The sequence below is a fragment of the Nansenia antarctica genome (assembly GCF_963989245.1).
Source record: "Nansenia antarctica genome assembly, chromosome: 3".
NCBI classification, from domain to species: domain Eukaryota; kingdom Metazoa; phylum Chordata; class Actinopteri; order Argentiniformes; family Microstomatidae; genus Nansenia; species Nansenia antarctica.
The window spans coordinates 52365423-52378081 of record NC_137688.1 but is presented as its reverse complement, the minus strand read 5'-3'; positions in this window follow the sequence as shown (position 1 = coordinate 52378081).

Here is a 12659-nt window from a genome sequence, read left to right as displayed (position 1 = left end):
AATGTCAGTTGTGCATTGTTATGCATAATAAAGCATCTATAACTTTGATCTACTATTATCCAAGAACACAGTTGCTTTCAGCTACAGTAGACACTGCTGGCCTTCTACAGAGGCACAACCAAGAGTATATTGACTGGGTGCATCCCTGCCTGTCATGGCAACTGCACTGGCCTCAAACGCAAAGTGCTACAGAGGGTGGTGCGGACAGCCAAGTGCATCACCGGATGTAAGCTCCCCTCCAAACGGTGTGTCAGCAAAGCCCGGAGGATCATCAAAGATCCCAGCCATCCCAACCACAGCCTGTTCGAACCAATGACGTCCAAGAGGTGAGGCCTCTTCCGGAGCCTCAGGGCCAAAACTGAGAGGCTAACAAACAGCTACTTCTCCCAGGCGATCAGGCTCTTGAACAAGCCATTGTAGAGAATTGACGATCTTCCCCTAGCTCACTCCATGTACACAAACTACAGTAACCTTAAGCTCTAAGCCACTTTACTACTGAACTCTCTATTATCACTAGTGGCACCACTAGTGTATCTTGTCTTGTCTTACCTGTACTATTGCCACCTTATCTTGTATTAGGCCTATTCTTTTTGCCACTTTACTATGCCTTTGTCCCTTTAATATGCCCTGTACTACTGATTTTAAAAACATTTTTTTATCTTGAATTATGCTTGAACTATTATGCCCTATGTCTTGTGCTGCAATGCAATGTCTAAGAATTTTACTCTATTACACTTGTGTAATGTGACTTGAAACTTGAAACAGTTTATGCCTAGCATAGATCAGGGATTTATGGAACCAGAACAGGAGGTATCAAAACCCTTTATTTTACATTTTATTCATGAGAAGAATTATTGGTTGACATATTTTATGTGTATAATGCAATTGTAATAGATTATTAGACGAGAAATCAACTGAACAAGAAATCTGGACTTGTACCAAACCCAACCAAAGAGAAGTGAGAAACTATTTGTTGTCATTCAAGAATAGCACATGGTTGAATATTCGAAAACATTTACCCTTGATTCATACTGTACTACTTCCATGATTCTTTCGCATTGAAGCCTATGTGACTTTAAATAAGACCGTTTTCAATGTAATCTTGATTGGATTGTAGACTATAGCCTATAAGAATATTGACGATTGAATGCTGTAAAATTACGGTAACTCGACCTCACGCAGATAATAGGCTAGTCATTGGCACACATGGCAAATAGCGGTATGATGTTCACGCCTTAATCTACTAAAATATCAATCGAGGGAGAAAAGCCTTCTGTATCGAATAGAAAAGAAAACAACCACGTTCTTTGAACCAATGATTTGATGGTGACTATATGGGCTTACATTTGCCGTCATTACGTGATGCGCTCCTCATCTGAAATAAATAAATCGATATTTAGCGCTCCTATAAATGTACATACCATTGTATTGACCCGGTATTGACGGACATCTATCGGTTTTCTTGATGCTGCCACGGATCCAAACGAATAGCAGTTATACATTCGGTGTAAATAATGACACTTCCCCTCTCACTGTGTGTGAGCGTGTGCCTGTGTGTGTGTGTGTGTGTGTGTGTGTGTGTGTGTGTGTGTGTGTGTGTGTGTGTGTGTGTGTGTGTGTGTGTGTGCGTGTGTGTGTGTGTGTGTGTGTGTGTGTGTGTGTGTGTGTGTGTGTGTGTGTGTGTGAGTGTGTGTGTGTGTGTGTGTGTGTGTGTGTGTGTGTGTGTGTGTGTGTGTGTGGACACTATTTCTATGTATGTATGTATTTATTTATTATTATGATCATTATTATTATTATTATTTTATTATTATTTATTTATTTTAAAGGCAGAAAAATATGTAAAAGACAATGACACAAAACATTAGATCATATAGAGCGTTCAAACAGTAAACACATCACACGTGAGGACTGTAGAGACTAATGCATGGTAAACTAAAGCATCAATGTAATGAAATAAATTAGCTAAAGATCAAAACACCAGGAAGACTTAAAAAATAAAATAGCATAAAATACAAGACTAAAGGACTATAAAACATCCTATAAATAAAAGCAAGGTTTGAAAAGTACGTCTTAATATCTCTCTAAAAATGACCACAGTTTTGTCCCCCCTCAGGTTCTCTGACAGGCTGTTCCAGAGGCTGGGGGCTCTGAAAGCTGCCTCCTCTTGCCTCTTGGTCCTGGGCTTTGGAACAGTTAAGAGGCCAGTGTCAGAGGACTTGAGGGGGTCTACTGGTTACATATCTTAAAAGCATGCCTTACATGTAGTGGAGTGCATGACCATAGAGTGATTTATACACAAAGAAAATAATCTTAAAATCAATTCTAAAACTGACAGCTAACTAGTGCAGAGACTTTAAAACAGTTGTAATGGCAAACCTCGGACAAGGTTTGTTTGGTAGACCAGACAGGTCTAGTAATACTAAAAGCATACATTAGTCTTTCAGTGTCAGCCTGAGAGAGAAAAGGTTGCACCGTAGCAATGTTCCTTAAGTGATAAAATTATGTTTTAGTCTGAGATCTGAGTCACCTGGGTTTTTAGCCTGCTGCTTGATGTTATGTGATGTGAATAATGATGTTATTAAGCTGGAGGAAGTTCTGTGACATCCATACATTTATGTCCGCAATGCATTTCACCAAGGATCATTTGAACTGAATTTGTTGGGTGATACAGAAATGTCTAGCTGGGTGTCATCGGTGTAACTGTGGTTAATTAATGTTGTGCTTCTTGATGACACTGCTAAGTGTCATACAGTATGTATTAACAGTTTATTATGTAACACATAACAGGTTCTGTTCAGCAGTGCCTCTTTCACCTCAGGCGGTTGAAGAAGTTTGGCATGGAGTCCAAGACCCTGTGGGCCTACAGAGGCACAACCAAGAGTATACTGACTGGGTGTGTCATGCCAAATCGTGTGCACTGCCAAATCGTGTGCACGCGTCACGACCTAACGCGTCACGACCAGCTGGCACGCGTCACGACCAGCTGGCGACTGTGACGCGTCAGTCTAGTGTTTTTGAAACCTCCGTTTAGCGAAAAGCTTTAATTTGGCTCTACAAGTGTTAATATGTCATTTTATGAAGTTTTAATATGTTTTCAGGCGAGAAAGTAACCATATATATTCACAAAATGTATCCGGTTTATCAAAATAACCCTTATATCTATCTGATCTGACGGTTTTTTTCACAACGTTATTACTTGTCACTTTAAGCCCAGGAGGGAGTTAGCGATTAGCGATGTTTAGCTTAGCTTAGTTTAACAGAAGTATCTTCACTTTTAACATGACTTCCCGTGGTCGTAGAGGGCTGGTCGACGGCTTAAAATGACTGTGTAGACCTGTAGACCTTATCCAGCTATAGTCTTGTGTTTCTACCCCGGGCATAGCCGGTGTTATTCACGGACAAACACTCCTGTTAGAGTGGTCTGATCAGCAGATCATTTTCTCATAAAGTTGCAAACGCAACTCAGCAATTCAACTTAATAAAAAAAATGCGCGTTTCGTTCAAGATCCATTAGAGTAGGACATGTACAGTTATGATAACTACAGTCATATGTAACTTTTGGACTAGTATAGTAGTTGATATTGTAATAAAATGTGCCAATGTCAGACGATGAACAAACACACCACGAGTCCACACTGATTCAGAAAACAGAATAAACTTTATATATAAATACACAACACTTCAGGGGGCTAACGTTTGCAAAAGAACTGTACAGGTTACAATCAGGTATATAATAATAGTTAGGGAGTAACATATCATTCACAAATTCAACAATAATAGAACAGATAAATACACAGATAGCCCTGCTACGTCCTCCGTGAGGGCCCGTTCCCCTGTACATAAGTCCCTGTCCAGCCCTGCTACATCCTCCGTGAGGACCACCTCTACCACATCCTGGTGGTGTGTCTGAGGTGGTGGTGGTGTGTCTGAGGTGGTGGTAGTGGTGTGTCTGAGGTGGTGGTGGTGGTGTGTCTGAGGTGGTGGTGGTGTGTCTGAGGTGGTGGTGGAGGGTTGGGGTAACATCTGGGAGGTTAGGGGATAACATCTGGAGGGTTGGGGGTAACATTTGGAGGGTTGGTGGGTAACATCTGGGGGGTTAGGTAACATCACACCAATCAGCTCTCCTGTTGAGGTAAGCAATAACCATCTTGTTAGTGTAAACACACAAACAAGCACAGATATGTACAGTCAAAATAACATTTTGTGAGTAAACACATTTCTAAATAATCCCTATTCAATGTGACTTACCAGTGTACTGGGTGGATGGGGATGAAAGGTAACTGTCCAGATGTAATTTTGTCCAAAACATCTTGGTGCTGTGTGAATGAATGAGCATACATTTAATGTATTAGTAATGAAACAATCAATATGAACATTTAAAAATAACAATGATGTAATTGTGGCTCATACTTGCAGTAGCCTGAGGTAGAGGTGGTCCTCACGGAGGAGGTAGAGGTGGTCCTCACGGAGGATATGGTAGAGGTGGTCCTCTCTGAGGATGTGGTAGAGGTGGTCCTCACGGAGGATGTGGTAGAGGTGGTCCTCACGGAGGATGTAGCAGGGCTGGACAGGGACTTATGTACAGGGGAACGGGCCCTCACGGAGGACGTAGCAGGGCTATCTGTGTATTTATCTGTTCTATTATTGTTGAATTTGTGAATGATATGTTACTCCCTAACTATTATTATATACCTGATTGTAACCTGTACAGTTCTTTTGCAAACGTTAGCCCCCTGAAGTGTTGTGTATTTATATATAAAGTTTATTCTGTTTTCTGAATCAGTGTGGACTCGTGGTGTGTTTGTTCATCGTCTGACATTGGCACATTTTATTACAATATCAACTACTATACTAGTCCAAAAGTTACATATGACTGTAGTTATCATAACTGTACATGTCCTACTCTAATGGATCTTGAACGAAACGCGCATTTTTTTTATTAAGTTGAATTGCTGAGTTGCGTTTGCAACTTTATGAGAAAATGATCTGCTGATCAGACCACTCTAACAGGAGTGTTTGTCCGTGAATAACACCGGCTATGCCCGGGGTAGAAACACAAGACTATAGCTGGATAAGGTCTACAGGTCTACACGGTCATTTTAAGCCGTCGACCAGCCCTCTACGACCACGGGAAGTCATGTTAAAAGTGAAGATACTTCTGTTAAACTAAGCTAAGCTAAACATCGCTAATCGCTAACTCCCTCCTGGGCTTAAAGTGACAAGTAATAACGTTGTGAAAAAAACCGTCAGATCAGATAGATATAAGGGTTATTTTGATAAACCGGATACATTTTGTGAATATATATGGTTACTTTCTCGCCTGAAAACATATTAAAACTTCATAAAATGACATATTAACACTTGTAGAGCCAAATTAAAGCTTTTCGCTAAACGGAGGTTTCAAAAACACTAGACTGACGCGTCACAGTCGCCAGCTGGTCGTGACGCGTGCCAGCTGGTCGTGACGCGTTAGGTCGTGACGCGTGCACACGATTTGGCAGTGCACACGATTTGGCATGACAGGTGCATCACTGCCTGGCAAGGCAACTGCACTGCACTGCACAACCTCAAAGTGCTCCAGAGGGTGGTGCGGACAGCTGAGCGCCTCACTGGATGTAAGCTTCCCTACATCCTGTATTACTCTCACTTTTTTTTTATCTTGAATTATGCTTGAATTATTATGCCCTATGTCTTGTGCTGCAATGCAATGTCAGAAACCGAAGTCTAAGAATTTTACTGTTACACTGTAATGTGACATAAAAATAAACTTGAAACTTGAGTTGGAACAGAGTTAAAACCATACTGGCTGTCTAGCTCTGACATCTCTGACACACCTACATCTCTGCAGGCTTTTAGGTAAATCTTTAGAAAACTACTGTATAAGTGACTTTTACTTTTTTGAGGATAACTAGTGGTTTGCACATTGCACTGAAGTGTCTGTAGTTCGGCTGGTGATGTATTCTGTGGATGGAGTCTCTGACACAATTGGGCCTACCTCTTGGAGAGTGTTCCAGGGGGGTATTCCACGTACGTTGGATTAGTATATCCGCGATTAAAAGAAAAGCCTCGTTCAGGCAACTTGTGATTGGGATTCAAGCCTCAAGTGATTCCTTGAATGAGAATCTGCCTTGTGTCATCAGTGTTCTCAGAAGACTGGTTTGGAAATCCTCGATTTGGGCGCGTGCTCGCAGACATAAAGAGCCCAGAAGAGCCGATTGTGGAAATAAAGATACTAGACTGCGCAGCGGTCCTACTTATTGTGCAGCGGTCGTACTTATTGATCTTTATGAAGACGACAAATAAGATGTAAAATTGTGCAATACTGCCGCAATTAACAAGGCGAGGGAAATGGTTTGGCAAGAAATTGCTGACCGATTAAATGTGTAGGTCATAATAGCCCCTACTTATTGTTATATGTTCATATTTTAATAAATTAATATTCACTACTGTGGTGATATCAGCAGCAGGCTACATTCAGTCATATCGTCATGATTGCATAGTGGTATTAACTGCTGCCATGGTATCAAATCGACATTTTAAGACGGTGGTTCAAATCCCTCTTCTGACACACTTTTTACTGCATTTCGTTGTCTGAATCTAATCTAAAATCGAATAAAAAAAAGTATGTAGGCTATAAAATGATGGTGTAGGCTAATTTACAAGAACTGACATGATTACAGATTTATGAAACACAGAATAAGATGTAAATTCCTTTGTGCAGGCACGTACGTGAGAGTGTGTGTGTGTGTGCGTGTGTGTCGTCTTGGTGGTGAGTGGTTCATGCGGGGGGGGGGGGTTAGGTTAGCTTTAATTTCGGACGCATCATCAGTAGTGTTCCTCCAGGTCATGGGGTGTTTCGGCCATCACACTATACACCCTCGCCAGAGGTAGCCAGCTCAGGGGGATCAGCCCCGAACTTGCGTCAATCCTAATTCGTCATGAGAATGGCTGACGTCTCATGAGACTATGCAAGGCAGGGGCGTCCTTTTCCCTGAGTCAGGCCTAAGCTGACCGCATACCTTCTGGTTGGCTACTTCGGGGCCCAGCAGGGATCTTTCCTTCTCATGAAAAGCCACTGGCTGCTTCTTTCGGCTGCTTCCGATGCAGCTTTGATGGCTGAACGCAGGCTTTGGCCTCTGATTCCCAGGTCTGTAAACAATCTGGTGGTAGATCTTGCCACAAACCCTCTGCACCCCACCTCCACTGGGCGGACATCAGTGTTCCAGCCGCGGTGTTGTGCTTCGGCGGCGAGCTCAGCATAGAGTAGATGTTTCCGCTCGTAAGCTTCATCCTATGGTGGTAAGGCATCGTGGAATTCCGAGCCATTTCTTGATGTAGCCTGTGACTCCTCTTTCCAATTTCTCTACGATTGAGATTGGGACCTCATACACTGCGAGGGGCCACAGCATCCGTGGTAGGAGTCCAAACTGCAGGCACCAAGCCTTTAACTTTCCAGGTAGCTGTGTTTTGTCGATGGACTGCAGGCCACTGCTGATATCTTTGCGCAGTTGTAGCACCTGGTCTTTGTCCTTCAGGCTTGCATCATACCACCTGCCAAGGCTTTTTACAGGTTGCTCAGACACTGTTGGGATTGGATCATCGCCGATGAAGAATTTCAGGTCAGAGAGCACTCCCTTCACAATTGAGATGCTTCGTGACTTGGATGGTTTGATCTTCATACAGGCCCAACTGATGTTCTCTTCCAGTTTTCTGAGCAGCCTCCTGGTGCATGGGACGGTGGTGGTCAACGTTGTAATGTCGTCCATGTAAGCTCTGAGCGGAGGGAGACGCTGACCAGAGTCAACTCGCTGTCCGCCTACAACCCATTTTGAGGCTCGGATGATGACTTCCATTGCCATCACAAATGCCAGGGGTGAAATAGTGCATCCCGCCATGATGCCTACTTCCAGGCACTGCCAAGAGGTGGTAAAGTCAGAGGTGGTAAAGCAGAACTGCATGTCTTGGAAGTAGGATTTAACCAGGGCTGTGATGGTGTCCGGTATGTGGAAGAAGTCGAAGGCAGACCACAGGAGTTCGTGGGGCACAGAGCCAAAGGCATTGGCAAGGTCCAGAAAGACGACGTGAATGTCCCGTCTCTCCACCTTTGCCGTTTGGATCTGGTGCCAGATCATGCTGAAATGTTCTGAGCACCCAGAGAATCCTGATATTCCTGCTTTCTGTACAGATGTGTCGATGTATTTGTTTCTTTTCAGATACTCGGCCATCCTCTGTGCAATGACACTAAAGAAGATTTTGCCCTCAATGTTTAGCAGGGAGATTGGATGGAATTGGCTGATGTTGACTGCATCCTTCTCTTTTGGGATGAGGACTCCACCTGCCCTGCGCCACGCTTTAGGTATTATCTTTGTTAAACGTTGGTTATTGCGTATTGGCTAAAACCATAACGATCGGACTACACACTGAACGGAGGAATCATACGCTGTCAGACAGGGTTCATGTTATCAAGGAAGCAACTTTTATTGTGGGAATGGTCACATATATAGGATCAGCTGGCTCAATCATTCATGTCACACAGCTGGTGTCAATCAACCAATTATGCCCCACTCACACTGGGATAGGGATGACTGGAGAGCACACTCATGTCAACACCCCCACTTGCTCTCACCTGACCAAGATGGAGAGAAAAATAAACAAATCAATAACAATCAGTAGCCTACAATTTCCATAACACTCTTTGGGGCTGTCATTCCATCAATCAAACAAACAAAAGCTGGCACTGATATTGTTCCTCTCCTGTGAAACAAGAATATACATCATCATCATCATCATCATCATCATTTACAAACAGTCTTCAGTTTTTCACTGGTATTCTCTTATAACACTTTGAAAAAATAAAGCAAGAAAACCAAAACAAAAATTGACCGATTGGTCCTTACTCACACTGATGTGGTTTCTCTCCCAAACATAACCTTTGTGAACCTAACCAATTTGTCCTTAGTTACTGGTTTGGTAAACACATCAGCCACCATTTGATCTGTGGGACAATATTGCAAACAGATCTGTCCATTCTGTACTGTAGACCTGATGAAATGGTACTTTATATCTATGTGTTTGCATCTTTGTCTGCGGACTGGGTTCTTAGCTAATGCAATCGTTCCCTGATTGTCCTCATGGACAATGGGTGGTGCATACTTGCATGCATCCATATGTGTCAACAGTTGAGTCAGGTGTAAACACTCTTGGGTGGTTGCAGCTAATGCCATGTACTCCGCCTCACATGTGGACAACGCCACCGTTGGTTGCTTTTTGGTCTTCCATGAGACCAATGGACCATTCTCATGTAGACTAACACAGTAACCTGTTGTGCTACGACGGTCTGTGACATCTGCTGCCCAGTCAGCATCACTGAAAGCCTGTAATCTCAAATCAGAGTTACACCTTTTGTAACACAACACTTTATCACTGGTGCCCTTTAAGAACCTCAATACATGTTTGGCAGTGGCCCAATGCTCCTCGGTTGTTTGGTAAAATACTGGGACAGTTTACTCACTATGAAACAAAGATCTGGCCTAGTACACATAGTCAGGTAGATGAGGCTACCGACGACCTCTCTGTACCGAGTGACATCACTCATTAATCCTGCCCCTTCAGTGTAATTGAGTGTCTGCTCACAAGGCGTCGATCGGGGTTTACAGTTCTGCATGTCAAACCTCTCTAGCATGTTCTTTACACACTGCTTTTGTGACATTGTTACACATCCATCACACTGTTCAAAATCGATTCCCAGGAAATGTGTCAATTTGCCCATATCTTTCATCTGAAATTTCTTTGAGAGCATCTCTTTTACAACATTCAGTGCATTCTCGTTACTGGCAGCAATAACCAAATCATCGACCCATATAATCATGATCACTTTCTCATGTTCCGTTTCTTTAGTATATACACAATGATCTGCAGGGTTTTGCACAAACTCATTCACCATTAGATAGTCGTGTAATAAATGGTTCCAATTTCGGCCAGACTGTTTTAGACCATACAGTGACTTCTCTAGTTTACACACCACTGTCTCTGTGCCAGATGTCTGCTCATAACCCTCTGGCTGTTCCATGTATATCTCACAATCTATCGGTGCATGAAGATAGGCAGTTTTGACATCCATTTGATGTAAAATCAAATTCTCCTGTGCTGCTTTTTGCATCAACACTCGAACACTGGTTAAATCGGCTGTGGGAGAAAAGGTCTCTTCATAGTCAACACCCCTTCTCTGACTGTAGCCTTTTGCAACATAGCGTGCTTTGTATTTTTCTGAACCATCTGCATTTTTCTTGATTGTATACACCCATCTACCCCCCACTGCAACTTTGCCCTGGGGTAAGTTAGTCAAAGTAAACGCACCATTCTCTCTCAATGATTGCATTTCGTCGTCCATAGCACTGACCCATTCTCTAGACTTGGGTGACTTCACTGCATCACTGTAGGTCAAAGGTACGTTACACAACATTCTGTAGCAGTAATCAATGTTTACCTGTGCCTGGTCCTGACTTCCTACTTCATAGACACGGTCCCCAAAATAATCAGGTCTCTTCCTCTCCCTGGGAGGATAGCGTGGAGACTCCTGTTTCTCCCTAGTCTGCACCTGTTCGGGCCTGGTCACAGGAATATGCTCTTCAGCTGTCTTTGGACTCGCGTCCCTTTGCTTAGTCGTGCTGGCCCTTTGTGGCACATCACAGTCCTCATCATCTATTGATATCTCAGTCTGTGTCTGCTGCTCACCCATCGTCTTTGGCATAAATCTGACCAGTCTGTGCTTCCTCACCTTTCCACTGTCAGGATAGAAAACCAGGTAAGCTGGGCTTTTCTTGTCATGCCCTACAAAGAAGCCCTTCTCACTCCTTGGGTCTAGCTTTTTCTTATCCTGTTTGTAGGCATAACACACCGTTCCAAACTTCTGCATCCTAGACATATTGGGACGTCTCCCTGTCAGCATCATGTAAGGTGTCTGTTTTGTGCGATTGTTAAAACACCTATTTCTCACTACAGATGCAGTCTGTACTGCATAAGGCCATAACACCTTGGGTAGCTTGCTCTCTAATAACATGCATCGAGCCATGTCAAAGAGAGTCCTAAACTGGCGTTCTGCAGTGCCATTCTGATGTGGCGAATATGGAGATGATGTCTCATGTCTGATACCATTTCTTCTCAGTAGCCCTTGGTACTCTTTCCCTGTAAATTCAGTACCATTATCTGACCTGATACGTCTGATCCTACCATACGGGGCGTTGTCAGCTATGAACTGCTCTGTCGCCTGTACAGTATCACTCTTGTGCTTAAGAAAGTAGAAAAACACAGTACTAGTATAGTCATCTGTGAACGAAAGTGCAAATCTATGTCCATCTATGGACACTGGGTCAATTGGACCCGCTAGGTCTGTGTGCACCAACTCTAGAGCATTTTTGGCCCTTCTATCAGGCTTCCTGTTGAAGCTCTGTACAAACTTTCCCCGAGTGCACACTTCACAGTTCAGGTTAGACTTATCAATTTTTCCCTTAATTGACATACCATCAACAACATTCTGGAGTTTCAGAACATCCTCAAAATTACAATGTCCTAGAATTTCATGCCATGTCTTTAGATCAAAACAGCTCTTACTTTGATCACATTGGTCATCCACTGTGGGCAAATAATATAGTCTATTATGCTCATGGATGTGAAATGCAGTACCGTCTCTGTGCTGTAGGATGTCTTCTCCTGTTCTGAAGATCACAGTTGCCCCAGTGTCTGTGGCTGCTTTTACAGAGAAGATGTCCTGGGGGAATGAGGGGATGTACAGCGCCCCTCGCAGCGTTGTAGTCAGTCGCCTCCCTCGGCTGTCCATCAAGCACACCTCCGCATCTCCTCTGCGCTCTGCGACCCCTTTGCTCCTCGTGCCGTCCGCCAGCTCCACGCAGTGCGTCTCGGCCTGGAAACCGTCATCGAACACCTTGAACCTGGCCAGGTCGGTGATAATATGCGCACCGGTGTCCACCATCAGGCCCCTCGTAACACTGCGTCCTGGCTTGTCCTTAGCCAGAAACGCGTAAGTGTTGTCATGACCACTCACTTGCTCGGACACCCCTCGCGCGTCGTCCTGGTCCGGTCTCCTTTTGCAGGCGGCTCCTTGATGTGTGGAGCTCCTACAGTGGTTACACCACACCTTGCGTCGAAAGGTCCTTTTGATATGTCCCTTTTGGCCACATTTGTAGCACACAATGTCTGTTCGCTGTGCGCTCTGGCTACGTGCGCTTTGGGCGTTCTGGGCACCCCGGTCAGACAGGGCTTGGGCTCGCATAACATTGTCCTCCGACGCCGTTACGCGCATTTTCTCAGTGTCCTCAAAACTCCTGAGCTTAGTTTTAAACACAGAAAAAGGCATGGTCTCGTCACTCTGTGTGACATGTATCGCAAAGGGTTTAAATGACTCGGGCAGTCCTTTCAATACCATAGCCACAAGTAGGCTATCACTCAAAGTCTCATCTGCATTCCTCAGTGCAGTTATTGCCCTTTCTGCACGAATGATATAGTCGGTCACTGTTTCACTGTTAGACTTTTGCAGTGTGGTCAACTCTGTATAGAGACTTATAACCCTTGGCTTCCCTGAACCCGCATAATAATTGCGCAATATCTCTAGGGCTTTCCGTCCGTCATCTGGTGCGTCTCGC